The sequence below is a fragment of the Pongo pygmaeus genome, chromosome 19, assembly GCF_028885625.2.
Source record: "Pongo pygmaeus isolate AG05252 chromosome 19, NHGRI_mPonPyg2-v2.0_pri, whole genome shotgun sequence".
Classification (NCBI taxonomy): Eukaryota; Metazoa; Chordata; class Mammalia; order Primates; family Hominidae; genus Pongo; species Pongo pygmaeus.
In genome coordinates this window covers 75,344,939-75,372,724 of record NC_072392.2, presented here as the reverse complement: position 1 = coordinate 75,372,724, position 27,786 = coordinate 75,344,939, and the positions used below count along the sequence as shown (strand labels likewise).

At 40.5% G+C, this 27,786-nt stretch overlaps 1 protein-coding gene across 7 annotated transcripts in view; it reads left to right on the top strand.

The window, feature by feature from the left end:
- STAT5B (signal transducer and activator of transcription 5B) overlaps window positions 1-27,786 on the top strand; it is an 81,820-nt gene that overhangs the window by 12,895 nt on the left and 41,139 nt on the right. Inside the window, exons 1-2 of one of the 7 annotated variants that reach the window (XM_063655940.1) lie at window positions 6,145-7,690; window positions 10,448-11,243. The exons of 5 other annotated variants lie outside the window; for them this stretch is intronic. The gene's annotated coding sequence lies outside the window, so the exon portion shown is untranslated. Of the gene's footprint in view, window positions 1-6,144; window positions 7,691-10,447; window positions 11,244-15,315; window positions 15,336-27,786 lie in introns of those variants that run through there. One more of the 7 variants, XM_054457589.2, reaches the window with a different exon arrangement.

Here is a 27,786-nt window from a genome sequence, read left to right as displayed (position 1 = left end):
ATTATTCTTTGAGACAGAGCCTCGCTCTGTCACCCAGGCTGGAATGCAGTGGCGCAATCTCGGCTCACTGCAACCTCTGTCTCCTGGGTTCAAGAGATTCTCCTGCCTCAGCCTCCTGAGTAGCTAGGACTACAGGCGTGTGCCACCATGCCCAGCTAATTTTTGTATTTTTAGTAGAGACGGGGTTTCGCCATGTTGGCCAGGCTGGTCTCGAACTCCTGACCTCAGGTGATCCTCCCGCCTTGGCCTCCCTAAGTGCTGGGATTACAGGCGTGAGCCACCGCGCCCGGCCTATTTGGGCGAATTTTTAAGGCAACTGAACTATTGTATGTCTAGAGCTCTGCAAAGGCCATTAGAAAATAGTCTCAGATTTTTTTTTTTTTTCATTTATGATGCTTACTTTCTCTCAGCACTTTTCCTTGGGAGTGGATTGTGAAGTTAAGTCTTGGAAACAGAATTCACAACCCTAAAGCATAGTGCTTTAACTTTGGAAGATCAAGTCACAGACAAGAAGAACTTCAATTCCCTGTGCAGAGTATAAACTTGTTCAAATAAACAGAGGATGTTAGCTTCCAGGATTGTCAACTGTCACCTTTGACCAGGGTTGAATTTTCTTTGAATGTTGGCAGAAGTTACAATGTCAGTGGAAAAAGCTTAATGTGAGGTATCTATAACTCAGAATTTCCTTATGTTTGTGTCAGTGAGATCCTACAATTAAAGCTGTTTCTTTTTTTCTATGTCTGATGAGTTTTAAAAGCCTTCACTGGGGTTTTCCAGCCTTTAGGTGAGAGTAAGTTAAAAAGTTTGTGAGAAACTATTTTTTGTTGTCTAAAATTCAGATCCTAGGTCGGGCCCAGTGGCTCACGCCTGTAATCCTAACACTTTGGGAGGCCGAGGCAGGTGGATCACGTGAGGTCAGGAGTTGGAGACCAGCCTGTCCAACATGGTGAAACCCCGTCTCTACTAAAAATACAGAAATTAGCCAGGTGTGGTGGTGCACGCCTGTAATCCCAGCTACTTGGGAGGCTGAGGCAGAAGAATGGCTTGAACCCAGGAGGCAGAGGTTACAGTGAGCCGAGATCACGCTACTGTGCTCCAGCCTGGGAGACAGAGCGAGACTCCATCTCAAAAAATAAATTAAATAAATAAATTCAGAGTCTATAGCTGGTGGCAAGTCACTAGTTTTGGAGGAGTGGGATTTAAAAAAATCTAACCTGGGCTAAATGTTAAGCTACATTCGTACATGTCATTGTAGCCTATATAAAAAGAAACTTGAACACTTAATCTCTTAAAGTACTAAAAATTGGAATTCATTGGCTTTGTAATATAGCATTCATTCTACAGTATATTTAAATAGGTAAAATGTTTTGTTAGAAATAATGCTAATTCTGTTTTTTTGCTTAATGTTTCTAAAAATCTTTTGGTCATCTTTTAGTTTAGGAAAAGTAGCAAATTAGAGATCTACAGAAATCTACAGCTCTTTAAAAATGAAACAGTTCACCCTGTGAATTTGTTTGCAGGATTGGTGATCTGTTTCTGATGCCAGGAAGGTGGGACTCCTATCTCATTTCTGATAGAAAGTGAGGGAAAGCTATGTATAGTGAGAACTGGTTACTAGATTCTTATCTCAAAGGTATGGAAGGTTTAATATGTAAGGATACAATGTAAATAGTCCCTCTTTTTGTATTTTTCTTTGGTTATTGTTACGTAACTATAGTCGTGTGTCACTTAATGATGCATGGTGACAAACTTCTAAGAAATGCATTAGGCGATTTTGTCATTGTGGTACCATCATAGAGTGTACTTACACAAACGTAGATGGTAAGCCCTACTGCACACCTAGGCTGTATGATAAAGCCTATTGCTCCTAGACTACAAACCTGTATAACACGTTACTGTATTGAGTACTGTAGGCAATTGTAACACAAGGGTAAGTATTGTGTATCTAAACATATCGAAATATAGAAAAGTTACGGTAAAAACATGGTATAAAGGATAAAAAATGGTACATCTGTATAGGGTACTTACCAGGAATGGAGCTTGCAGGACTGGAAGTTGCTCTGGGCAACTCAGTGGGTGAATGGTGAGTCAATGTGAAGGCCTGGGACATTACTGTACATTACTGTAGATTTTAAAAATACTGTCTGGTTAGGCTACACTAAATGTATTTTGAAAATTGTTTCTTTCTTCAATAATAAATTAACCTTAGCCTACTGTAATACTTTTACTTTGTAAACTTTTTACTTTTTTTTTTTTTGAGATGGAGTCTCGCTCCTGTGGCACAGGCTGGAGTGCAGTGGCGTGATCTCGGATCACTGCAACCTCTACCTCCCGGTTCAAGCGATTCTCCTTCCTCAGCCTCCCAAATAGCTGGGATTACAGGCGTGCACCACCATGCCCACCTAATTTTTGTATTTTTGGTAGAGACGGGGTTTCACCATGTTGGCCAGGCTGGTCTCAAACTTCTGATCTCTGGTGATCCACCCACCTCGACCTCCGAAAGTGCTTGGATTATAGGTGTGAGCCACCGTGCCTGGCCAACTGTTTACTTTTTACGCTTTTAAACTCTTTTGTAATAACACTTAGCTTAACACATAAACCTGTACAGCTGTACAACAATATTTTCTTTATGTTTTTATTCTTTTACTTTTTCTCTTTTAAAAAAATTTTTAACTTTTCAAAACTTTAAAAACTTTTTCTTAAAAGTGAAGACATAAACACACACATTAGTCTAGGCCTACACAGGATCAGGGTCATCAGTATCACTGTCTTGCACCTCCACATCTTGTTCCACTGAAAGGTCTTCAGGGGCAGTAACACATATGGAGTTGTCATCTCCTATGATAACAAAGCCTCCTGAAGGACCTGCCTGAGGCTGTTTTACAGTTAACTTTTTTTTATAAGTAGAAGGAGTACGCTCTAAAATAATGATAAAAAGTATGGTAAATACATAAACCAGTAACATAGGCATTTATTATCATTATCAAGTATTATGTACTGCACGCAATTGTATGTGCTAGACTTTCACATGACTGGCAGTGCAGTGGGTTTGTTTACACCAGCATTGCTACAAACATGTGAATCATGCATTGCATTACAACATTATGATGGCTACAGCGTCACTAGAGGATAGGAATTTTTCAGCTACGTTTTATTATCTTATGGGACCACAGTCACATATGTGGTCTGTCATTGACTGAAACGTCATTATGTGGTGCCTGACTACATATATGGAAACCCTGAGTGTAGTCATGTTTTACAAATGAGTTTATCTTGCAGTGAGTTTAAATATCAAGTGAAAACACTAATTGCATTGTAATATATGAAGAGATTGGCCTTTCTCATGTTGAAGATATCAAAACAAAATAGAAAATATTTGGCTTTCTGAGTGGCATGGCTACAATTCACATGCTGAGTTGGTGATGAAGCAAGATCCCTTGACTTTGCAATACCAGAAAAATGCATATAGTTTAAAAAAAATAGAGACAGGGGTCTTGCTATGTCTCCAGGCGATCCCTCCCACCTCCACATCCACACCTCCCACCTCAACCTCCCACAGTATTGGGATTACAGGAATGAGTCACTGCATCGGGCCAAAAAGCATATAATTTTAAGGGAATGAGTTCTTTTTTATTTTTTATTTTTTGAGACAGTGTCTTGCTCTGTTACCCAGGATGAGTGAAGTGTGCCAGGAATGGGTCCTTAAGTAAGAAAACTTATTACTTTAGACACACATTAAAAATTTTGTCCAAAAATGTGATATTTTCAAAATTTATGGTTTTGAATTTTATTTATTATTTTAATTTATTATTATTATTTTTTAAAGAGTGGGGTCTCACTATGTTGCCCAGGCTGGTCTCAAAGTCCTGAGCTCAAGTGATCCTCCCACCTCAGCCTCCAGAGTAGATGGGACTGCAGGTGTGAGCCACTGAGCCTGGCTAGTTTTGAATTTTTATTACCCAAATGTGAAGAGGTCTAGTTTGCACAGAACTTAACATTATATTCCAGTTTTATTGGTAAATTTGAACAGGATATAAGTGACTTTAATAAATAACTAATAAAAGAAGATACATCTTATAGATATACATACATCTTTTTATATATATACATAAATATTTAAAACTTCTTTATGCCAAAAAATGCCAGAAACCAAAGCTAAGTGACAAAATAAGAAAAATATTTCTAATATATATGACAAAGCATTATGGGTAAATATTCGTAATATATAAGTAATTTATATAAGTAGTAAGAAAAAGATGATTCCCATAATAGAAAATGAACAAAAGAAGAACTACAAATAGCCAGTAATCATATGAAACTGTGTTCACCCATACTGGAAATCAAGAAATGCAAATAAAAATGACAAGTTTTTTCAGTTAACAGATTTATGAAGACTAAAAATATTGAAAAATAAGAGCAGTGTTGCTTGGGAATGTGGGGAACTGGCACTTTCATACTCATTGGTTGAAATGTAAATGGGTGCTTTTTCGGAATGGCAGTTTGATACATGTATTGAGAGCCTTAAAAGAGTGCATACTCAAGCTGGGCTTGGGAACTCATGCCTGTAATCCCAGCACTTTGGGAAGCTGAGGCAGGTGGATCACGAGGTCAGGAGTTCAAGACCATCCTGGCCAACATGGTGAAACCCCGTCTCTACTAAAAATACAAAAATTAGCTGGGCATGGTGGCACGTGCCTGTAATCCCAGCTACTTGGGAAGCTGAGGCAGGGAGTCAGAGGTTGCCGTGAGCCAAGATCACACTACTGCACCCCAGCCTGGTGACAGAGCGAGACTTCGTCTCAAAAAAAAAAAAAAAAAAAGAAGAGTACATACCCTTTGACTTAGCAGTTTCATTTAGGTGAATTTCATTCTAGAACATCTGAAATATGTTTAAAGATTTGTACAAAAGGAGTGTTACTTAAAATAGCAATAAATTGGAAAAATCTTGGTGTTTCCATTAGAGGGTTAATAAACTAAATCATTTATTACACCTGTGTATAGCTGTCCAATGGAATACTGTCCAGCTATTTAAGTTATGTTATAAAACAATATTTAATGACCTACACAAAATTCGCTATATATTACTAAATGAAAAATGAAATTACAAACAATCATATACAATTGGGCCTGGAAAAAAGAACAGGCACTGAAAAAAGATTTCTTCTGGGTCGTGGAGTTCCGTGTGTGTGTGTGTGTGTGTGTGTGTGTGTGTGTGTGTGTGTGTGTGTGTGTGTGTGTGTGTGTGCGTGCGCATGCTTTCTAGTATCTTTCCATTTTTCTATAATAAACAGATTATGGCTGGGCACAGTGGCTCATGCCTATATTTCCAGCACTTTGGGAGGCTGAGGTGGGAGGATCACTTGAGTCCAGGAGTTCAAGATCAGCCTGGGCAACATAGCAAGACCCCATCTCTACAAAAAATTAAAAAATTAGCTGGGCCTGGTGGCACATGCCTGTGGTCTCAGCTACTTGGGAAGATGAGGTAGGAGGATCACTTGAGCCTGGGAGTTCGAGGCTGCAATGAGCTGTGATTGAGTCACTGCATTCATCCTGGGTGACAGAGTGAGACCTTGTCTCAAAAACGACAAATAAAAACAAACAAAAAAACAGATGATAATACAGGGAATCCTTTTGTAATCAGGAAAAAAGTTATCTTTAAAATGGCTGTGTGTATTGATTTGTCTTAGAATGTAGAATTTGTTTTTTGTTATCAGTGTTTTCTTTTTAGAAGCAGAAAAAGGAGTTTGTGATGTTTTTGTTATTTGTATAGTATCCTGTTTTTTGACATCTTTTGTAGAACTATGTTTAAATCATCATAATTTCATTTAACATTTTTAGAGTTTAAATAATTTGAACTTCAGGACTGTGTTATTTCCTATGCTTCGTGGTAGCCTGTATATTTTTACACAGAAGCTTATGGATAATTATATTGTTATATAATATAATAAATTGTTAGGGAGACAGAGGCGAAAGGATTGCTTGAACCTGGGAAGTGGAGGCTGCAGTGAGCTATAATGGTGCCATTGCACTCCCAAGCCCGGGCAATGGAGAGAGACCCTGTCTCTCTTTAAAAAAAAAAAAATTTGTTGTTTTTGGTTTTATATATATATACATATATACACACATATATACACACACACACACATGCTCTGCTAAGTTATTCATTTCATATTGAAGATGTTTTGAAAAAAAAGGTCGAGTTTGTTTTAACCTTGAACTTTGTATTATTTCAATATATTTTCTGCATTGGCTTTTCCCCTTCATGGTGATACCTATGAAGGCTGCTAGGCTATGGATTTCTTTTTCTTATAATTCCATTAGTCACACTTAATAACTTCTCTAAATCTTTATTATGGTACTTATTTGGGAATATCTGGTAAAGGAAATCTCTAGTGAAAGATATTTTCTCTTGGGTATAAGTCATAAGTCATTGCTAATACCAGAGATTTATGTTCTGCCTTAATTAAATTTACATTAAATAGTTTCTTTGTAACTAGAATTAGTGTTTAAAAGAATTTTCCTGCATGGACAACATAGCAAGACCCCATCTCTACAAAAAATAAAAATATTAGCACGGGGTGCTGGTGTACGCCTATAGTCCAGCTACTCAGGAGGCTGAGGTCGGAGGATTGCTTGAGCCTGGGAGGTGGAGGATACAGTGAGCTGTGATCGCTCCACTGTACTCTAGCCTGGGTGACAGAGAAAGACCCTGTCTCAAAATAAAAATAAAAGAATTTTAACACTTGACAGAGTTTAAAGAAGAGGAATGAAAGTAAATTATGAGTTGATATTTTAAGAGAATTAAAATAAAATTACAGCCTTAAAAATAGACATTTTTGAGCCCAGTAGACTTACTTATTTCATGTAAAATTTAATTAAGTAAAAATCTATTTTAGGCCAGGTGAGATGACTCATACTTGTAATCCTAGCACTTTGGGAGGCCGTGGGGGAAGGATTGCTTGAGGCTGGGAGTTCGAGACTAGCTTGGACAACATAATGAGATCCCATCTTTATTTTTATATTAAAAAAAAATCTGGCTGGGCATGGTGGCCCATGCCTTTAATCCCAGCACTTTGGAAGGCTGAGGTGGGCTCGTCGCTTGAGCCCAGGGGTTCAAAAGTAGCCTGGGCAACGTGGTGAAACCTCATCTCTATAAAAATACAAAAATTAGCTAGACGTGGTGCTGCGTGCCTGTAGTCCCAGCTACTTGGGAGCCTGAGGTGGGAGGGTGGCTTGAGCCCAGGAAGCAGAGGTTACAGTGAGCTGAGATTGCACCACTGCACTCCAGCCTGGGTGACAGAGTGAGACCCTGTCTCAAAAATAAATAAATAAAAATAAAAAATCTATCTTAACTTGATTGTGCATTGTAATTTATTATAGTGAAATTGCTATAACAGAATTTTATTTTAAGCCAGTTTGGGGAATACTGAAACATTTTTAAAAATCACGTAGTACTTTTTAGTGCTTTTAAAACCTAAATCCATAAAGTAGTTAATTAAAATGCATGAAGTAAATAAGTGTTTTTCTGTATTAAAGATAAAACTATAAACATATATTGTTCAATATGCCTACATAAATAAATCATTCTCTTCTTTTTGGTTCTTTTTTGCTTATCACCTCTTACCTCCTCTGCTTCCTAAAAACTTGATAATCTTGTTTAATTCAAAATTATGTTTTCTGGCCATACATGGTGGGTTATGCCTGTAATCCTAGCACTTTGGGAGGCCGAGGTGGGCGGACCACTTGAGTCAGGAGGTTGAGACCAGCCTGGCTCACTTGGTGAGACCCTGTCTCTACTAAAAATACAAAAATTAGCTGGGCGTGCTGGCGCATGTCTGTAGTCTCAGGAGGCTGAGGCAGGAGAATCACTTGAACACAGGAGGCAGATGTTGCAGTGAGCTGAGATTGCACCACTGCACTTCAGCCTCGGTGACAAAATGAGACTCCATCTCAAGAAAAAAAAAAAAAAAAGGTAAGACATATAAACTAGGAAACTAAGCAATAATTGTGTACAGTATGTGGAATATTTATGTTATAGACGAGCACTGTTCAATGCAAATGTAATGTGAGCTCCAATTGTAATTTTCTTAGTCTGTATCACAATAAAAAGTAAAAATAAAATTAATTTTAACAATATACTTACTTTAATATATAAAAATTATCATTTCAACATGTGATCAATATAAAAATTATTGATTAATGAGGTATTTTGGGCCACTTTGGGGAGCCAAAGCAGGAGGATCACTTGAGTCCAGGAGTTCGAGACCAGCCTGGGCAACATAGTGAGACCCAGTCTCTAACACAAAAAAAAATTAGCTGGGCATGGTGATGTGCACCTGTAGTCCCAGCTACTTGGGAGGCCAAGGTGGGAGGATCACTTGAGCCGAGGAGGTTAAGGCTGCAGTGAGTCATGTTCGTGCTACTGCATTCCAGCCTGGGCAACAGAGTGAGACTCTGTCTCAAAAAAAAACAAACCAACCAACCCAAAAACCCACAAAAACACTGGGATATTTTACATTCCTTTTTTTGTACGAATGCTTCAAAATCTGGTGTGTATCTTACAGTTATAAAATCTCTCAATTTAGCCACCAAATTTTCACCAGAAATGCATGAACTGTGTTCAGATTTCATAAAACTTTCAGTTGATAAAGTAGATTCACATACTCAAGGTGTTCCAAACGTACTGAAAGGTTTTCCAAGTATTAAATTGAACACCAGTTTCCAGGTTTACATTTAAGTTAATTAAAATGAGATAAAATTTGCATTCAGTTCCCCAGTCGCACTAGCTACATTTCAAGTGCTTAGCACATGCTGCTAGAGGCTACCATAATAGACAGTGTGGTTATAGGCCTTCTAACGAAGGGAAATGAAATATAGGCTGTCTCCTGCTTTATAACATCTGGCTTACAATCAACAAATACAAATAGGGTCGCTTGGTGCAGCAAACCACCATGGCACATGTTTACCTGTGTAACAAATCTGCACATCCTGCACATGTATCCTGGAACTTAAAATAAAACAAAACAAATAGGGTCTCTTGCCCTGTGGGAACTGAAGCCACTGCTCTGTAGGAAATAAAAGTGTCTTTCTTTTTTGTTTTTTTTGAGACAGAATCTCGCTATTTTGCCGAGTGAAGTGACATGATCTTGGCTCACTGCAGCCTCCACCAATAGGTTCAAGCAATTCTCCTGCCTCAGCCTCCCAAGTAGCTGGGATTACAGACACCTGCCACTACACCCGGCTAATTTTTGTATTTTTAGTAGATACAGAGTTTCGCTGTTGGCCAGGCTGGTCTCAAACTCCTGACCTCGGGTGATCCACCCACCTCGGCCTTCCAAACTGCTAGGATTACAGGCATGAGCCACCACGCCCAGCACAAAAGTGTCTCTTACCCAACGAAAGTGATGCCCTTAAAGCTTCCTACCAGACCATCACCCCCAAGACACACCCAGACATCCACAGATGCACCCTCTTGTTTGAAAACTGCTGCATCCTTGCATGGCTGAAGCATTACCCATATCCTTGAAGCTCCTGCTTTCAGAGGACCTCTCATTTCTTGGGAGTAGAAAAGCCCTCTCTGGCCAGGTGCAGTGGCTCATGCCTGTAATCCCAACACTTTGGGAGGCCAAGGTGGGAGGATCACTTGAGCCCAAGAGTTTCAAGTCAGCCTGGGCAACATAGTGAGATCCTATCTCTGAACACAAAATTCTGAATAAAAATAAACAGCCCACCCTGTTTTAGGTATACCTCAACTGTCAAATCACTTTTAGGCAGGGTGTTTTGTTATTTTTGTTTTGTTTCAGAGTGTTGTTTATTTTTGAAACTGAATTTGTCTAGAAAAGAATCATATTCACCTTTTGGTCTTAGCTACTCTTCATTTTTATGAAATACATCAAGTTGATGCTTGAAATTGGGGATCGAGTTACAGATGAAATTTTTCCTTTTAAAAGAGAGTTCCCCCCAGTTTTGCTGTAGTCTTAGGAGATACTTAAGGGAGGGGAATCATTTTTAGTTCCCCCTAGGTGAGGCGGTAGCCTCCCCAAACTGCCAAGTTCCCACCATGACTGGTAACACCACCGTGTGAGGAATACTGAACAAACGGAGTTTCAGAAGGGAGACTTGTAGAGATTCTGGAATCTAGGTAGTGCCACTTCCTACTTAGTTTATCTTAATGGTGTTTGTTTGTTTGTTTGTTTGTTTTGAGACAGAATCTCGCTCTGTCACCCAGGCTGGAGTGCAATGGCGTGATCTCAGATCACTGTAACCTCCGTCTCCCGGGTTCAAGTGATTCTCGTGCCTCAGCCTCCCAAATAGCTGGGATTACAGGCACGTTCCACCATGCCCAGCTAATTTTTGTATTTTTAGTAGAGACGGGGTTTCACCGTGTTCCTCAGGCTGGTCTCGAACTCCTGACCTCAGGTGATCCTTCCGCTTCAGCCTCCCAAAGTGCTGGGATTACAGGCATGAGCCACCATGCCCAGCCTTAATGGTCTTTTTAAAGGATACCTGATTTCAGAAGGAACCTTTGAAGAAATGGCTAGAACTTCTGTGATTCTTTGGATATTGCCTGACATCTAAGCCAAATTAGTTGACCTTTTAATGTTAAATAAAATATTCAATAACTTTTACTAATGGGTGGGCTTTAGGGACCCCTTTATTTTACTACGTTGCCAAAAGTAGGTTCATTATAACATTGAAAACATCCTGATGTAATTTATTGAATGTAAAATTATTCCTCAATAAATTTGAGGATGATTTCCATAAAGGGAAACAAATTTCTTTCTTCCAAATATACTGTGACAGCCTATTTTGAAATATTTAAAATATGTCCCTAAAGACGAAAATTAAAGAGCGGACACAAAGTTGTTATGCTCTAAGGAGTCATTCTTTTGATTTAAAATTCATTATAATTCCCTGGTTGTCTAGTGTTAGGATTCAGCACTCTCATAAAATTCATTATATTGATTCTATAAAAGTATTGTGTTGAATTAAGAAACACGTGGACATTTTTAAGTGTTTCAAAATATTTTTGTTATACCTAGGTTTTCACTGTGATGGTATTTGTTGTTTTAGTGGAATTTGACCTATATTTTATTCTATAGGAAAAAGAAGAAAGTAAACATTGGCTAGCCATCTACCACGCTGTACAGCTATTTGTGTGTGGTCCCATTGTGAATTTTTAACTCCAGGCTCTATATTTTTAGTGCTTTGTGAAGATTGAATCTGCAAATCATCTTTGAAAGGTAAAGGATTTGATTTGATTGTGGCAATCATGAAAGTTGTCCTCTAAATAAAACTGTATGTCCTGGACCAAAGCTGGAATAATGCCACACTGAAATGATCTTAACTGTGGAATCCTTGATTGGACCCGATTTGTTTTGCACATACAATAGCTCCATAAAGATGATCGGCTTTCAGCAGAGATGAACAGATGTTCTGGTTTTATCAGAAATTGCTTTTGCATCACCAAGACTTCACAAAAGCCAGTAATCCCCCTGTTAGTCTGATGTTGTGGAGATGCTTTTAAAACTTTTTTCCAGATACTGGTTTGAATGCACAGACTTTGTCATTGACCTGTAAGATTCAATTGTCAGGTGGTATCTGTTTTCCCCCAACAGAAATAGAAGAAGAATAAAAACAAAAGCTAGAAAGTATAGCAGGGGCACAATTATTTATTTAAACTTTAAAGTATTTAATATTACATACCAGAATCTAAGTTCCATAAAGCATGTCTGTTTTGTTCACTGCCACATTCTTAGTACCTAGAACAGAGCCCGACATGTAATAGTTACTCAATAAGTATCTGTTAAATAAGTATAGTAGTCCTGCCTTATCCCCAAGGGATGCCTGAAACCTCAGGTAATACTGAACCCTATATATATATATAGTTTTTTCCTATGCATATATAATTCTGATAAAGTTCAATTTATAAATTAGGCACAGTAAGAGATTAAGAACAATGATAATAAAATAGAACAAGTATGTAGTCTTTTTTTTTTTTTTTTTTTTTTTTTGAGACAGAGTCTCGCTGTGTCGCCCAGGCTGGAGTACAGTGGCGCAATCTCCACTCACTGCAAGCTCTGCTTCCTGGGTTCACGCCATTCTCCTGCCTCAGCCTCCCCAGTAGCTGGGACTACAGGCACCTGCCACCACACCCGGCTAATTTTTTGTGTTTTGTTTAGTAGAGATGGGGTTTCACCATGTTAGCCAGGATGGTCTTGATCTCCTAACCTCGTGATCTGCCCGCCTCAGCCTCCCAAAATGCTGGGATTACAGGCGTGAGCCACTGCGCCTGGCCAAATGTAGTCTATCTTAAAATACTGTATCTTACTATGCTGTACTGTGGGTAACAGAAACCATAGAAAACAAAATCTCAGATAAGGAAAAACTACTGCATTCCCCTTTAATCTCAATGTAGCAGGTGTATCCAGAGAGCTTCAACCCCCAGAAGGACTGAAAGTGTGCCTTTTACTGTGGAAGAAAGAAAAGAGAAGGGGCTGGCTCATGCCTATAATCCCAGTACTATGGGAGGCTGAGCCAGGAGGATCACTTGAGCCCATGAGTTAGAGACCAGCCTGGGCCACAGAGTGAGACGCTGTCTCAAAAAAAGTTGGGGGGATGGGGGAGAAGAGAGAGGAGACAGCAAATATCTCTTTGTTTCCTTTGGATTTCAGCATTAAAGATGGAAAAAATGTGAGTTTATTAGGCAAAAACTCATTTTTTAACCCCATTTTAAAGATTGTGGAGTTACACATATATATCATAAAATTTACCATTTTTAACCTTTTATTTTGAGATGGAGTCTCTCTGTGTCACCCAGGCTGGAGTGCAGTGGCGTTAGCTCATTGCAACATCCACCTCCTGGATTGAAGCGATTCTCCTGCCTCAGGCTCCTAAGTAGCTGGGATTACAGGTGCACGCCACCATACCTGGCTAATTTTGGTATTTTTAGTAGAGGTGGGGTTTCACCATGTTAACCAGGGTGGTCTGGAACTCCTGACCTTAGGTGAACCGCCCTCGGCCTCCCAAAGTGCTGGGATTACAGGCGCGAGCCACCGTGCCCGGCCATTTTCACTGTTTTAAAGTACAGTTCAGTGGCATTAAGCACATTCACATTGTTGTGTGACCGTCAGCACCTGGTCCATCTCCAGAATTTTTTCATCCTAAACTAAAATCCTGTATTCATTAAACAGTAATGAGAATAAAACTCTCCATTTGCCCCGCCCCACAGGCTCTGACAACCACCATTCATTCTTTCTGTCTCTATGAGTTTGACTACTCCAGGCATCTCCTATCAGTGGAATCATACACTATCTGCCCCTTTGTGTTTATTCCTTTTCTCAACATGATTCTTTTGGTTGGAGACTTCACAGTTTTTCTTTCCTTTGATTGTTTAGTTTTTGCTTTGTACCTAGACCTGGCCAGTGATGCGTATGCAATGAGTATGCAAAGACAGGTTAATTCAGCAGCTTGTTGCGTACCACTAGGGAGTTATTAAAGCTTTGAAAATGTGATTCCTCATCTGTATGCCTGTGGCTTATCTACTCCAAGTCTTGCTGATAAACCTGCACTGACAGTAATAGCAAAGATTAGTCTTTCTCCATGTTTCATAAAACAAATTGTTCTCATTCTTACAGCCTGATTATGAACTGGAAAATTACAGGTACATTGTTGTAATTGTTTATACAGACAACGAGACATACTCTCCACAGGGGACCTCAGCTGCAGGGGAGGTTCTGATTGCGTGTCATTAAGAAATGACAGTTAAGAAACTCCTTTTTTTTTTTTAGACGGAGTGTCGCTCTGTTGCCAGGCCAGAGTGCAGTGGCATGATCTCGGCTCCCTGCAATCTCTGCCTCCTGGGTTCAAGCAGTTCTCCTGCCTCAGCCTCCCGAGTAGCTGGGACTACAGGCGCATGCCACCACGCCCAGCTAATTTTTGTATTTTTTGTAGAGACGGGGTTTCACCATGTTGGCCAGGATGATCTCAATCTCCTGACCTCGTGATCCGCCTGCCTAGGCCTCTCAAAGTGTTGGGATTACAGGCATGGGCCACCGCACCGGCCTTCTTTTTTTTTTTTTTTCATTTTAAAAAATTTTCTATTCGCATTACATCTTCCTTTCTCCCTACTTTTCCTTCCCTTCCCTTCCAGTTTGTCCCTCCCTCTCTCTCTTTCTTCCTTTTTTCTTTTTCATTCTCATTTTTCTGAGTAGTTGTTAAAGACACAGCCTGACCCTAGGGGTCCAAATATAGGTGAAACAGTCATAGCTCTCTAGCAGTTCACCTGGAGGGAGAGAGAAAAAGAGAGTAAGAGAACCAAAATGAAGGGGAAATATTCTTTTTTTTTTTTTTTAAGGACAGAAAGTAACTTGTTGAGGAAAAAGAGAAATATACTGGGAGTTCTGACTGGTAGGAACAAAGACAGGACAGCTTCGAAGAATGATTTGAAAAGTAATCTATGGAATTTAGCTTTAAAGCAGGATCTTGGGCTGTAGACTACTTTATTATTATTATTTTTTAAGAGACAGAGTGCAGTGGTGCAGTCATGGCTCACTGTAGCCTCAAACTCCCGGGCTCAAGCCATACTCCCACCTCAGCCTTCTGAGTAGCTAGGATTACAGGTACATACCACCATGCCTGGCTAATTTTTTAATTTTTATTTTGTAGAGATGAAGTCTTGCTGTGTTGCCCAGGCCGGTCTTGAACTCCTGGCCTCAAGTGATCCTCCTGCCTCAGCATCCCAAAGTGATGGGATGTTGTGGGCTCCTTTAGAGCCTCTTGAAATAGGGCTAGTAAAGTGATTTTCTACCACTGTATCTGTGCTCATTTACGTTGGGCAGATCGCTTCTGCTTGACTTCATAGTTTCAACCTATAACATGAAGGGTCAACAGGTAGATTCGGAACCATCAGAGTTTAGGCCGAAGCCCATAGAATATGAAAGTTATTTTTAAAATTTATTTTTACAGTGTCTACAAATGCAGGTGTTAAAGTGCCAGAGACAGAAGTATTGACAATGAGAAATTATCCAAAACCAGGCCAGGCGCGGTGACTCACGCCTGTAATCCCAGCACTTTGGGAAGCAAAGGTGGCAAGATCACTTGAGGCCAGGAGTCAGAGACTGCAATGAGTTGTGTTCATGCCACTGCTCTCCAGTCTGGGCCACAGAACAAGACCCTGTCTCCAAAAATAATCATCATCATCCAAAACCAAGACTGGCTCATGTTGGAAAGCTGGAAATGGTTGTGATGGAATTCAGCAACACCAATACCTTGATATTTCTGACTTTCAGGATGTTAGGAGACTCTTTCAGTCCTTCCTGTTTAAATATGAATGGGTATGTATTGCCATTATTGCCCTGCCCCTGCATCTCCCAAATTTAGATTGCTAGTATTTATGTAAGTTTACTAGTCACAAATAGATTCTTGCATTTCCCATTTCTTGTCATAGGGCCCTCTTTGAGTTCAATATGCTTTTATTGGCACTTACTTTGGTTTTCTTTACAGCAGCAGCTGCTAATTAGTGACAGTTTCTGAGCAAGCAGCTTGTCATTTTTGGCAGAGATAGGGGACATCCATAGCAAGTCAAGACTATATTTTCATTTGCTAAATTTACTTTGCTACATGGAAATACATCTTGGATAAAAAATAGTCTGTAGTCAAAGGTGGCTGTGTTTACTGAATTATCTTCCTGAGTTGGCATTCTGTCCTGTAGTTGAAGAACTCACAGAGATGAAAAAGAAAGAAAGAAAGAGGTTCAATGTCTATCAGACTGATGCCATAAGTCCTGAGTCATCCTTCTAACATTAATCTACATTCTGGGTATAGAACCTCATCATCTTGTTTTGGCACAATCATAAATCTTTCTGGATTGTAGTTAGTGGCTATACATGGTAACTGAATGAATGAATTGTTGACAAATGTGCTTTTTGTTTATACTCAGCTTCTTTCTTGAGATATAATTAAAAGAAAGGTTAGTTTGCTTAGAGAAGATGCTTTCTTTGGAATTTTAGCTCATCTTATCATCATATTTCATGTAATTCTTTTTGAAATTGCTGCAATAAAGTGTTAGCTCTATTTTACAAACTTGTCATGATGTTTATGAGGGTGGCACAACTTGCTGTTTTGTTTACCTTGATTAGCACCAATGATGAGTCAAAACCTCCGTCATGGTTTCTATAAAGTGTGATTCACTCCCATTATTCCTGTAATAAGGATTCAAGTTAATGACCTCCACAGTGTTAAAAATATCCTGAAGGAAATAACTGACCTACCATCCATTTCCCCCAATTTAGGTCCTTTTTGTAACATGGAGGTCTATAAAAATTGTATTCAATACACAATTACTGAATACCAACTATGTGTATCAAGTACTATATTAGGGAAATCAAAATGAATCAGAGAGACATGGTCCTCGCTCCAGGATGGCTTACAGTCTATTAGTTGGCCAGCAGATAACTTAGTTGCTTTGGTTCTTATGCCCAGAGTGTAGGGTAAATTCTAATTCTAGAGGAGGAAAACATCCCATCTTTTAAAAACAGGATGATCAAAATGATCAAAGACATTGGATACAAATATTGTATTGATTCTATTTCTAGCTAAAGGTGTTAAAGATTGTTTGAGGCACCTTTCCTAGGCTTGTGGAACTGCCAGGCGTCCTTGTCCCAAATTTCCCCTTGATATATCGCACAGCACTGTTAAATTCAGAAGTTGCCTTCTGTATCAGAGTGTCTATTTCTTGATGGCATAGCTTGGAGAACCCAGATGATCTCCTAGCATTCAACTCATGCTTAATGTACGTCAACAGTAACATAGTTATTTGTATATTTTCTTTCCTTTTTTTTTTTTTTGAGATGGAGCCTTGCTCTGTCACCCAGGCTGGAGTGCAGTGGCACAATCTTGGCTCACTGCAACCTCCACCTCCTGGGTTCAAGCCATTCTCCTGCCTTAGCCTCCGCAGTAGCTGAGATTACAGGCACGCATCACCACGCCCAGCTAATTTTTTGTATTTTTAGTAGAGATGGGGTTTCACCATGTTGGCCAGGCTGGTCTTGAGCTCCTGACCTTGTGATTTGCCTACCTTGGCCTCCCAAAGTGCTGGGATTACAGGTGTGAGCCACCGCGCCCAATCTATTTGTATATTTTCATTTGAACATTTATTAATTATAGTAGGAATTTATCATGTGTACCTTGTCTCCAACCCAATGCACAGTGGCATCAGGTAAGTTGCTGTTTAGTTATTGGTATCATGTGAACAGGTATCCAGATGGCAGCTAACTTCAGTATCCTTTGTTATCCTGTCTTACACACTGGAGTGTTTTATAAGTTGCTTTCTCATTTCTATTAATGATATTTCCCCCTGTATGTAAAATGTTTTCTGCCATTAGAAAGCCTGAGTTTCAGATGTTCTGTGATAAATATTGGTGATGGATAATAATGTAACTAATGGAAACTCCTTAAGGAATTTGTGAACAAGTTTAACAAAGTTAACAACTCAGCTTCTTATAGGAAATGTTGCATTGCTAATTCTGACCACAAGCAGTCAGGATCTAGGTTTTGGCCTTATGGGAAAGTTACCCAAGCCCAGGACAGTTCTCGTTATTCTCCTCCCACTCACTTTTACAATCTAAAGCTTTTGGCTAATTTCTGATTGATTTAAAAGAATGAAGGTGAACCCCCCCACCCCCCAAATATGACGTCCTTTGGTTGTGTTTGAAGGTTTGTCTTCTTAGTGCTAACCCTCAGGGAAGGGAGTCTTATTTAAAGCCTTTTTTTTGGATTGTTAAATAATCTTTTTGTATTCATTTGTGAATTGCATTTTGTGATAATTCATTTTGTGGCTCGTGTTATAAAGGAGTCTTAAACTGCAGGTATCACTGTCAGGAAAAACTCATTTGACTACCTGATTGATTTTTTTTTTTTTTTTTTTGAGACAGAGTTTCGCTCTATCACCCAGACTGGAGTTGCAGTGGCACGATCTCCGCTCACTGCATCCTCCACCTCCCGGGTTCAAGTGATTCTCCTGCCTCAGCCTCCCGAGTAGCTGGGACTACAGGTGCCTGCCACCACGCCTGGCTAATTTTTTGTATTTTTAGTAGAGATGGGGTTTCACCATGCTAGCCAGGATGGTCTCAATCTCCTGACCTCATGATCCACCCGCCTCGGCCTCCTAAAGTGCTGGGATTACAGGCATGAGCCACCGCGCCCGGCCTGGTGATGATTTTCAATAAGTAAAGCACTGTGGTTCACAGCCTGAGCTCTGAAGGTGGACGAAACTCCTTGAATATTTATTACTACTACTGTTATTATAATTCTATTACTACTGCTGCTAGTACTTTATTTTTCTCATTTCCCATGCTTATTCCTTTGCTATTATTTAAGGTTTGGTGATGAAGTATAGGAAAGGCTTGGAAATGAAGTCATTTATTTTGTTTCCAACACAAAACAGTTTCTAGTGTGGGTGTGTGGGTGGCTTAATTTAACATAACAAACTAATACGTTTTTCCTTGAACTCCATACTATCTTCATTTCAAACTAGGTATTCTCAGAGTGGGGTTAAAATACTCTCCATCATCAAAGCCCAGACTTTTTAGAACAAGAGCTTGTCTCACAAAAAGCCTGGTGTCTCTGTTGCCACCACAACCTGAAACTGACGAGTTAGAAACCACATAGAGCCGACGACATGGGGAACATTTTCTCGCAAGTTTTGTGTAGATAGTTAAGCCGGGAACCGATCTGGTTGAGAAAACGTTTAAAATCATCATTTTCCCTTCCTTCTCCTTCACTTTTATACTCAAAAGGGTCTAATTTTGCTCCTCTGGGAAGACTGAATGCGTAGGCTTTCATGTAGTTTAACACTCTCTTAATTTAAAGAAGTCTGGGTTTGGCGCAGTGGCTCACGCCTGTCATCCCAGCACTTTGGAAGGCCGAGGTGGGTGGAGCGCTTGAGTTCAAGAGTTCGAGACCAGCCTGGGCAACATAATGAAGCCCCGTTTCTACCAAAAATACAAAAAATTAGCCAGGCATAGTGGTACATACCTGTGGTCCCAGCTACTCAGAAGACTGAGACAAGAGGATTGCTAGAGACTGGGAGGCAGAGGTTGCAGTGAGCTGAGATCACGCCACTGCACTCCAGCATGGGTGACAGGGTGAGACCCTGTCTCAAAAAAAAAAAATTATATTTTCTATCCTCTTCCCCTTTTTGTTATGTGTTTTACAGTCTTTTCTCCATGTCTAATCTAAGAAACTTATATATTCATTGTCTATATACCTACTGGTTGTCAGCATTGAACCCTGCCTGTGCCCTAGCATGTTGTACAATGACTGACTTGACTTTATTTTGAGAATAAGTTCAAAATTTATTCTTTTTTTATCCCTAGTTGACTAGGGACTTTATCTGTTGTTGCATTTATTATCTCTAAAATACCATCTTCTTTTTCTTTTTATTTTTTTTGAGATAGAGTCTCACTCTGTTGCACAGGCTGGAGTGCAGTGGTGCAATCTTGGCTGTCTGCTACCTCCGCCTCCCAGGTTCAAGCAGTTCTCGTGCCTCAGCCTCTCGAGTAGCTGGGATTACAGTCACGTGCCACCACACCCAGCTAATTTTGTATATTTTTGGTAGAGACGGGGTTTCACCATGCTAGCCAGACTGGTCTCAAACTCCTGACCTCAAGTGATCCACCGGCCTTGGCCTCCCAAAGTGCTGGGATTACAGGCCTGAGCCACCGCACCCAGCCTACCATCTTATTTTTAGATGGAGACTTCTGGACATTGGTATAAAATCTAGATGGTTCCAGTCCTGACCTTTTCTTCATGTTTAATCTCACCTTCCTAACACTTCCACCACTGTTGAAAAAGTATAGCTCCATATGATCTTACTGCCCTTCATTCAGTCAAGCGAGACACTGACATTGCGTAGATTCTGGGTCTCACATTTGCTTTGTTTTTATCTAGAGCTTTACTGGAAACTAAATGCTATTGCGTACTAGCTGCAGAAGCAGGAGGGGAAGTTGGCAAGAATTCACTGCTTTCTGTTTGGTCTGTCTGAGGCAGCTGACCTTTTGGAAGGAAATCGCTGCTCTTTGCTTCTTCCGGTAACAGTGCCGCCTGTGAAAGAACACAGACACAGAAGGGCTCTGCCGTTATCCTGGCTGATGCCTTGCAGCATAAGCTGTTAGTTAAGAGGTGGGAGCCTTTTAGTGCATCTGTTGTGTGCTGTAGGAGCAAGCACTCAAGTTCCTACACCATGCTAAGTTGTGTGTAGATTTACTATTAGAGGTATAGTGAGAGACAGTCTGTTACCAGAAAAAGTAGGTTGCTTTAGCGAAAGTAATTGCATTTTATTTACTCCCACTGAGTGCTGTAGTAAATGTGGGCAATTATTTTGTGCACAATTTTAGTTCATCTTAATGTTAAATGTCCTGGTAATTGCTTTTTATACCTGGATAACCGTTTGTTTTTTTTTTCCCCAGCAGGACAAACATTTTGATTTGCTAAGACATGAGCTCTTATTAAATGTCATTTCTTCTCAGAATTAGAATAAGGTTCTTTTTTTTTTTTTTTTTTTTGGACAAGATCTCACAATGTCACCCAGGCTGGAGTGCAGCGACACAATCACGGCTCACAGCAGCCTCAAATTCCTGGGCTTAAGCAATTCTTCTGCCTGTCTCCTGAGTAGCTAGAACTACAGGCATGCGCCACCACACTGGGCTAATTTTTAAACTTTTTGTAGAGATGGAGTCTCACTATGTTGCCTAGGCTTGTCTCAAACTCCTGGCCTAATCAATCTTCCCATCTCGGCCTCCCAGAGTGCTGGGTTTACAGGCATGAGCCACTGTGCCTGGCCCAGAATTAGCTTCTTCTTTTTTTCATACTTTTTTTTTTTTAGAGAATGAGTCTGGCTCTGTCGTCCATCTGGCATGCAGTGGTGCAATCATAGTTCACTGCAGCTGCTAACTCCTGGGCTCAAGTGATTCTCCCACCTCATCCTCCCAAGTAACTAAGACTACAGGTGTGCGCCACCACACGCTACTACTTTTTGTTTTGCTTTCTTTGTAAAGACAGAGCCTTGATATGTTGCCCAAGCTGGTCTTGAACTCCTGAGCTCAGGTGATCCTCTTGCCTCGGCCTCCCAAAGTGCTGAGATTACAGGTGTGAGCCACTACACCTGGCCAAAATTTAGCTTCTTAACAAACCTGCTACTCGTTGGATCCACTTTTTCTGCAGGACTTGTTTTACTTAAACACAGGTAGTAGGACACCCCACAACTTGGGATTATTTTCGGAAAGCTGTAGTTGGGTTTCATATCACCCAGTAAGCAAACAAGGGAACTAACCAGCTGATGAAGCATTTCTCTCTTAAAAGAGGAGATTTCAGTTTTGTATTGTTTTAACTAAAACATATTCAGTTCAGTTTTTATTTTGTTATTTGAAATGACATATTCAAGTTATGTCTAAGTAAAAATGAAACATTTTAATTCATGGCAAATTAAGAGAACACAGCTACCTGGAAAATGGGGCGAACTGCCATATCCTTCTGCGTTTAGTTTTGGTTCGGTGGATAGGTGTGCTTTTCTAAGGTATTATTGGTCTCTTCCCTAGATTTGCTGTTGATGGCAGAGATGGTTGGGTGAAGGTTTGTGTGGATGTACATAGAAGACATAGAGATTAGTACAGAGAGAAACATCTCAGGGCCTCCTTAGCAAGATTGCCCTGCAGTGCTTTTGTTCTTGGAAACTGGTCTGATCTGTTCCACTTTCAGGGGTAATGAAGAATCCAGGGGGAATACAAACCCTGCATTGGTTTTAGGTATAGGTTCTTGGCACAAAATAAATTGATATCAACAAAACAGGAAGATTTCTCCCCAGTTCTGTTGGCCTTTGAATAGGAGCAAAGTTAGGAACTAACAGCTGAGGTTTCCTGTGATCTGCTCTTGTAATGATAGTTTTCTAGACACCTTGAATTGTTACTCTTGAACTATCAACGGCCTTCACATAAGCCAGTTGTGTTCAGGTATGTGATTAGAGGTAAGAGATGTGTTTGTTTGTGTTTAGAAATGGGGTCTTGGTTTGTGGCTCAGGCTTGAGCACAGCGGTGTGATCATAGCTCACTGCAGCCTTGACCTCCTGGGAGCGCTCCCGTCTCAGCCTGCTGAGTAGCTTGGACTGCAGAAGTGAGTCACCATGCCCAGCTAGAAAGTTTTTTATTTTAAAGAAATTCTGGTACCGTTGTGAGTGGCTTTCTGTGTATTTCGTTCTAGTTACAGTTGGTACAAATTTGCTTAGTCATATCAAAGATGAAAGAGGGCCACTAATATATATAAATATATGTCAGAATTACAAATTAATCTGTTATTAACAGTCTTAAATCACTACTTGAAAACACATTTAAGGCACTATATATTTGAAAGTGAAAGAATTGCATTTCTTTAAAAATTTTTTTATAATTCTGAATTTTTACTTTATAATTCTGAATGTTCTACTTAAATCAAGGCGGCCCAGGTAAGGCAGTGTCATAACCTGGATATTATCATGTTAGGAAATATTTCTTCCTGTGTTTTATGTCTCTTTCAACTTGGTTCCTATGGGATAGTCAGTACCAATTCCCCATTGATTATTAAATTTATATCTCAAGTTTTACATTTTAAACACAATTTAATCAAAAACTTTACAAAAATTGTACCAAAAAACCCCTTCACCTAAATGTAACAACTGTTTACACTTCTCTTTGACCTTTCTGTATTTGCCCTCTTGCATACGTGTTGTATACACTTTTCATTTAACATTCTTTTATTTCTACTCTAAAAAAATGTGTCTATGGGCCAGGTGCGATGGCTCACATCTGTAATCCCAGCAGTTTGGGAGGCCGAGGCAGGAGGATCACAAGGCCAAGAGTTGGAGACCAGCCTGGCCAACATGGTGAAACCCCATCTCTACTAAAAATACAAAAATTAGGGCTGGGCGGAGTGGCTCACGCCTGTAATCCCAGCACTTTGGGAGGCCGAGGTGGGCAGATCACCTGAGGTCAGGAGTTCGAAACCAGCCTGGCCAACACGGTGAAAACCCGTCTCTATTAAAAATACAAGAAATTAGCCGGGTATGGTGGTGGGCACCTGTAATCCCAGCTACTCAGGAGGCTGAGGCGGGAGAATTGCTTGAACCTGGGGGGCGGAGGTTGCAGTGAGCCAAGATTGCACCATTGCACTCCAGCCTGGGCAATAAGAGCAAAACTCCATCTCAAAAAAATAAAAATAAAAAATTAGCTGGGCATTGGTGGCAGATGCCTATGGTCCCAGCTGCTCAGGAGGCTGAGACAAGAGAATTGTTTGAACGCGAGAGGTGGGGGTTGCAGTGAGCCAAGATCATGCCACTGCACTTTAACCCGGTTGAAAGAGCAAGACTCGGCCGGGCGCAGTGGCTCACGCCTGTAATTCCAGCACTTTGGGAGGCCGAGGTGGGCGGATCACGAGGTCTTGAGATCGAGACCATCTTGGCCAACATGGTGAAACCCCGTCTCTACTAAAAATACAAAAATTAGCTGGGCATGGTGGCACGTGCCTGTAGTCCCAGCTATTCAGGAGGCTGAGGCAGGAGAATCACTTGAACCTGGGAGGCGGAGGTTGCAGTGAGCCGAGATCGCACCACTGCACTCCAGCCTGGGCGACAGAGTGAGACTCCATCTCAAAAAAAAAAAAAAAGACAAATTAGCCAGGCATTGGTGGCAGATGCCTATGGTCCCAGCTGCTCAGGAGGCTGAGACTAGAGAATTGCTTGAACATGAGTGGTGGGGGTTGCAGTGAGCCAAGATCGTGCCACTGCCCTTTAGCCTGGTTGAAAGAGCAAGACTCTGTCTCAAAAAAAAAAAAAATAAATAAAATAAAAATTTAAAAATGCGTCTACATGGTTTTTATATTTCAACATAGCTTTTATATTTCATTTAACTGGTTGCACCATATCCCATTAGATTAATATGTTATAGTCTAATCATCCCCCTAGTTTGGACATCTTGGTTATTTCTGGTTTCTCCCAATGGTATATATCCCTGGGAATTGGCCTAAATCAAGGCACTCGTCAAAGAAAATTTTGCTAGGTAGAAACTAAATACTAATTCTCAATGGTAAGAGGGAGGCCATGAACTTTAATAGGGAAAATATTGGTAACGTGTAGATTTATTAATAAATTGCCTGTTTTGTTTGTTTTTAACTTTCAAATAAGAGGAAAGGGATTTTGTTTCATTTAAGTAGTATAGAAACAGGGTATTGTAGTAGCTGAGGAGTTTTTTTCCTGAACTAAAAGATTTGAATTGTCCAAGAGACACATTCTAAGATGAGTTGATCTTGAATTACAGTACAAATATAAACCTTCACTAGAAATTCTGAGGCTGGCTGGGTGTGGTGGCTCACACTTGTCATCCCAGCACTTTGGGAGGCCGAGGTAAGAGGATCACTTGAGTCCAGGAGTTCATGACCAGCCTGGGCAACATAGCAAGACCCCATCTCTAAAAAAAAAAAAAAATTAGCCGGGCATGGTAGCACGCACCTGTGGTCCCAGCTACTCAGGAGGCTAAGGGAGGAGTATCACCTGAACCCAGGAGGTTGAGACTGCAGTGAGCAGTGATTACGCCGTAGCACTCCAGCCTAAGTGACAGAGTGAGACCCTGTCTCAAAAAAAAAAGAAAAGAAAGAAAAAAATTCTGAAGCTAAGATAGGACTACATGGCAGCTTCAAATCATTTCTTATTTTTCCATAATGCAGATGGTCATTATTTTTGGGCTACAGCAAGTGCTTTTAGTCATCTGGAAAGTGATACAGATGTAGCTTCTTCCCAAAGGGATCGCTGAAGTTGCTGGCTGGATTTGGACATGGAGATAATGATAACACACGTACACTGTGGGCCACCATGGCACGAGAGAGCCCAACTTGCATGCTGGTGGCCTACAAGCTGCAGCACAACGTCTAAGAAGTCCAGATTTTTATTTACCACCAGGGACAGTTTCAAAGTGAGAGTCAAACCTCTGCTCTCATTGCTTTGTTTTTCTTTTTTGGAATGTTTATTGCCCTTAATTTTGATTTTGAAAAAAATGTAAATAACTGAAAAGCGGGAAGAATAGAACAATGAGTACTCGCATATACTTCACCTAGGTTGAGCCAGTGTTCACAGTTGTTAGATTTACTTTCCCACACTCCCCACCACTGTCACTCTTCCGTTTCTCCTCCCAAAGTAAGATGCAGACGTCATGGCCATTTACCCTCAAATACTTGACAGTGTATCTACTCCGAGCAAGGGCATTCTTCTACACAACCTGAATGCCATTGTCACTCTCAAGAAATTTAGCAGTGATAAAATAATATCTAATATATAATGATATAATGGCCTTTAGAGCTGTGGGTGTTTTTGTTTGTTTTGAGACAGAGTCTCACTCAGTTGCCCAGCCTGGAGTGCAAGTGGCGCAATCTCAGCTCACTACAACCTCTGCCTCCCGGGTTCAAGAGATTCTTGTGCCTCAGCCTTCCGAGTAGCTGCAACTACAGGTGTGTGCCACCGTGCCCAACTAATTTTTGTATTTTTAGTAGAGACAGGGTTTCACCATGTTGGCCAGGCTTGTCTCGAATGCTTGACCTTGAGTGATCCTCCGGGCTTGGCCTCCCAAAGTGCTGGGATTACAGGTATGAGCCACCGCACCTAGTCGTGTTTTTGTTTTTGAATTACGCTCTTGGTGGTTGTGTCTCTTCAGTCTCCTTTAACCTAGAACAGTTCCACCTGTTTTCGGTGGGGGGTGGGATCATTGATTAGAGTCTCACAATTTGGATTTGTCTGATTGTTTCTTCATGATTTAGTTTGTGTATTCTTTTCAGCAAATCATATCTGGAGGCACATAATGTCAGTTTATCCCATGATTGGGGATGTTTGATCACTCGGTTAAGGCATTGTCCGACAGATTTATCCACGGAAATACACCTTTTCCCCTTTGTGAATAATAAGTAATATGTGAGTAGTACTTTGAGACTAAATGCTGTTCCCCAACAACTGTCACCTAATGGTTTTAGTAGCTGTGATGATCCTTGTCTGAGTCTACACTCTTTATTTTTGAGATTGTGCATTTTTGGCCAAGACTTTATATCCTATATTTAGATGAGAGTTTTAAATATGTAGTAACCTGCTGATTGAAACTTGATTTTTATATTTAGTAAGTAGGTCCTTTCTCTACCTTCTCCTTTATTCCCTCCCTTACCGTTTTCCCCTCCTCCATTCTCTGTTCTTCCCATTGTAATATGCAATGATTTGGCTGTGACATAAAGATTAATGACTGATTGTCTTCCCAGAATATTATCATCTCTGTGTTGCCTGGGCACATTTTTCCTTGTTTGCTTCTTTGTGAGCCAAATGCTTTTATTCTTTCTGTTCTCTTCCCATCTGTTTAATAATGTGATTTTTTAAAAAGAGAATTGGCTTCCTGATTGCGTGTAAGGTAGTATTTAGAAAAAAAAAATTAAAGAGCAGATGGCTCTGGTATTGACCTACTTCTAGATGTGATAGCCTTCTTACTTGATATTAGTCCAATTTTAATATGAATGAAGTCTTAATCCTTTATTGCTGCTATTGAATATTTTTCCATCCCTCAAAATCCCTATACTAGGCTGGGCATGGTGGCTCACGCCTGTAATCCCAACACTTTGGGAGGCCGAGGTGGGTGGATCACTTGAGGTCAGGAGTTCAAGACCAGCCTGGCCAACATGGTAAAACCTTGCCTCTACTAAAAATCCAAAAATTAACCAGACACAGTGGCACATGCCTGTAATTCCAGCTACTCAGGAGGCTGAGGCAGGAGAATCTCTTGAACCTGGGAGGCAGAGGTTGCAGTGAGCCGAGATCATGCCACTGCACTCCAGCCTGGATGACAGAGTGAGACTGTGTCTCAAAAAAAAAAAAAAATCCTTGTACTAGGTGACCACCACCATTTAATATATTTAATAATGTTGGTATCAACAGTAAAGCAGTAAATATAACTAGGGAATTTGCTCTTTTTTTTTTTTTTGAGACGGAGTTTCACTCTTGTTGCCAATGCTGCAGTGCAATGGTGCGATCTCAGCTCACCACAACCTCCACCTCCCAGGTTCAAGCGATTCTCCTGCCTCAGCATCCCAAGTAGCTGGGATTACAGGCATGCACCACCACACCTGGCTAATTTTTTGTATTTTTAGTAGAGACAGAGTTTCTCCATGTTGGTCAGGCTGGTCTTGAACTCCCAACCTCAGGTGATCTGCCCGCCTCTGCCTCACAAAGTACTAGGATTACAAGCATGAGCCACCACGCCTGGCCGGAACTTGCTCTTTATATTCTGTACAGAATCCTTAGTCATTCACTGGAGCTGATAGGTTTAACAGTTTTGAACCCTGGCTCCTTGCCTTGTACTTTTCAGATCAGAAGCAATGTTTATATGTCATCTCTTTCATCTGTCACGCAGCCCTAGCCTTTGCCAAAATCAGAGCCCCTCAGTATTAGTTTTCTTACTTTAATTTTTCATTCTTTGCTCTCTTTAAATTATGAAATATAACAAACAGGCAGAAAAGTACATAGAAAATGGCAAACCACCTTAAGTCCTCAACATGCGTGCAGCCTGGTGCAGGTTCTCAGGTAGGTCCAGCCCAGATAGTACCCCTTAGTAGTATGGGACCGACCCTGGAGCAAGTGTTTCACCTCTTTCTCTTTTTAAAAATAGCTTTACTGAGATATAATCACGCACTATAAAATTCACTCTTTGAAGTATATTCTCAGAGTTATACAATTATCAC